This window comes from Heteronotia binoei, chromosome 5, assembly GCF_032191835.1.
Source record: "Heteronotia binoei isolate CCM8104 ecotype False Entrance Well chromosome 5, APGP_CSIRO_Hbin_v1, whole genome shotgun sequence".
Taxonomy (NCBI): domain Eukaryota; kingdom Metazoa; phylum Chordata; class Lepidosauria; order Squamata; family Gekkonidae; genus Heteronotia; species Heteronotia binoei.
The window spans coordinates 70,412,003-70,415,020 of NC_083227.1; the positions used below are offsets into that span (position 1 = coordinate 70,412,003).

The 3,018-nt window shown below is 46.6% G+C and overlaps 1 non-coding gene across 1 annotated transcript; it reads right to left on the reverse strand.

Moving 5' to 3' along the window:
* Positions 1-1,897: 1,897 nt before the first annotated feature.
* Positions 1,898-1,972, reverse strand: TRNAT-AGU (transfer RNA threonine (anticodon AGU)). Its single transcript has one exon. It is a non-coding gene; the product is annotated as a tRNA-Thr (tRNA).
* Between the last annotated feature and the right edge of the window lie 1,046 nt (positions 1,973-3,018).

A 3,018-nucleotide genomic window follows, 5' to 3' on the forward strand; every position in this document is an offset into this window, starting at 1 on the left:
GCTTTTTTTGTAGCAGGAACTTCTTTGTATATTAGGTCACACCTCCTTGACATAGCTGATCCTCCTGGAGCTTACAGGTGACCCTGTACTAAGAGCCCTGTAAGCTCTTGGGGCATTGGCTACATCAAGGGTGTGTGGCCTAATATGCAAAGGAGTTCCTGCTACAAAAAAAGGCCTGCTACCATAAATGGCGGCTCATTCCAAGTCCAGGAAAAACACGATACTCTTGTTTTCATCTCAATAACAATCTTGCCAAAATGTGAACTAAATGTGTACCTTAATGGTACCTGACTTACATGCTGCCATACACCGATATACTTTAGCATTACCCTATAAGCAGCATCTTACCAACGTAGCAGTGAAAATAAGCACATGGAACAACCTCCTCCAAAAATTATGTAGTACAACTTGGGGTGCATCTACTACAACACTTTAGATATACCTCAAGTTGAATGGACTTAGAAGGATATAGTAGAATTTACCGTGTGAAATCTGTGAATCCTACCTGCTATATGATGTTTCCTTATCTCCAACAATGGTCATCAAGGTGGATCATGGAACAATAAATTCACTATAGGATGAGCCAGATTCAGATTGGAACTGCCAACTGTGTTTATTTTGGCTGCTGTGTGTGTATGTGTGTGTGTGAGAGAGTGGGGGAGTGGAAGTGGAAATGCAGCCAGCTGCTGGGGGAAGAGGAAATCAAGACTGTTCAGGGGAACTGCACTGCTATATTTGTATTTATTTATTTTAGGAAATGGGAAAGACTCCTGGTGCCATCCCCAAAGTCCCCAAGTATTTTCTGAGTGAGAACTTGTCAACCCTAGGGTGTCAGGACCTTCATCTGAATAGTCCCATATCAGCCATGTCTTTAAGAATGGGCAGTTCTCTCTTTTTGATTATCTTTCTATATTCACAAAAAAGAGCATCCTGTCTTTGGAGATGTGGGGAAACTATGTGGCATAATATAGGTAGCCAATAGGTTGGTGCGGGTTTAATACATTGCTATAAGGAGTTGGGCATCAAGTCTGTGGACCCGAGGGCTGAAGCACCATATTCTGTGGAACTGTACACCAACCCTAAAAGCTAAGAGCTTAGATGACTAGAGCAAGCTTGGTGTCATACTCACGATGAGGCTACAAGAACATCTTACAGGATGTTTATGAGATCCCAGGGTTCTTTTTGATCAGGAATGCACAGGAATGCAGTTCTGGCTGGCTTGGTGTCAGGGGGTGTGGCCAAATATACAAATGAGTTCTTGCTGGGCTTTTTCTACAAAAAGGCCCTGTGCAAAACAATGGTGATGTCAGGGGTGCAGCCTGATATGCAAATGAGTTCTTGCTGGGCTTTTTCTATTAAAAAGTTCTGTGTGAAACAATAGTGATGTCGGGGGTGTGGCCTAATATGCAAATGAGTTCTTGCTGGACTTTTTCTACAAAAAAAGCCCTCTGAGATCCTATGAGATGGCACTGAAGGCCACAAAGAAAGCTTACTATATGGCCACCATTGTATCCACAAGCTCTTGCCTGGCTCAGTTGTTTAAGGTAATCACATCTCTTATGTCCCTGTTGAGAGAGACTCAAAATGTTAGTGTTTTGACCATTTGCTGTGAGGCTTTTGTGAGTTTTGTGTGTGTGTGTGTGTGTGTGGAGAAAGTCTTATCACTCCACTTTGACCTCCCCACCAATGTTGATACAGTGAACACACTAGAGGCTCCATGGCTATTGTCTGGTTCAGTATTAGCCTGATTCAGATATGAACATATGAACATATGAAGCTGCCTTATACTGAATCAGAGCCTTGGTCCATCAAAGTCAGTATTGTCTTCTCAGACTGGCAGCGGCTCTCCAGGGTCTCAAGCTGAGGATTTTCATGCCTACTTGCCTGGACCCCTTTTTGGAGATGCCAGGGATTGAACCTGGGACCTTCTGCTTACTAAGCAGATGCTCTACCACTGAGCCACCATCCCTCCCCAAATAGCTCACTCAGACTGATGCAGACAGGCTTCTGTCAGCTATTAAATTCACCACTTGTCCCCTTGATCCATGCCCTTCCTGGCTGGTTCAAGCTAGCACTGGGAGGATACAAACTTCTCTGGAAGATATTATCAATCTATCACTAATTTTTTGGGGGGGTCTTCTTTGGAATGTTGAAGGAGGCGATGGTGAGGCCACAGTTGAAAAAACCATTACTAGATTCTTTTGATCTGACCAACTACTGCACAGTTTTGAATGTCCATCCTTGGGTAAGGTGGCTGGCAGAACAGCTGCAGGCTTTCCTTGGAGGACACATCAGCCTTGGATCCAATCTAGTCCAGCTTTAAACCTTGGCATGGAACAGAGACGGTACTGGTCATCCTTATAGATGACCTCCATAGGCAGCTTGATTGGAGTGGGTCTGTGCTGCTGCTGTTGTTAGACATCTCAGGAGCAATCCAGGAGCACAGCAACTCAGGAAAGGAGGATGGGCATTGGCTAGTTCCCTCCTGTACTGAGGGGGTGTGTTCTGTCAAAAAAACCAAACAAACCCGCCTCGGCCGACCCTGGCTGCAGGTGGCTTGACACTCCTCCCCAGGTGCTCTGAATCTTTTTCTATGTTTTGCAGGTGGGGATTTGACAGCAAGGCTTCCAGATATGGAGAGTCCGAGCCCTCCACCTCCCTGCTCCACTCAGACAGCTGTTCCCACCCTCCTCTCAGAGTGGAGCCTTGTGTCCTGCAGGACTTGCCAACTACCACCGTGTTCCTGCACAATAAAGCCTTAGATGTGTATCCACTTTGTCTCCCTTGCCTGTCTTCTGCTTCATGCTCCTATATGCCCTTCTCTCCCCTCCTTCTGCTGGTCTCCCCAGGGAATGTCTAAGAGGGCGAGCTCAGTTGCTTGGGGGGGGGGGCAAGGGGGAACCAATGAGCCACCTCCCTGAGAGGCTGTACAGGGGAGCTCGAGGGTTTCCCCCCCCTCATACCATGGCCGAGAGGGTGGTCTGGGGCCAAATTTATCTCTACAGCCAGCCCGCAGCC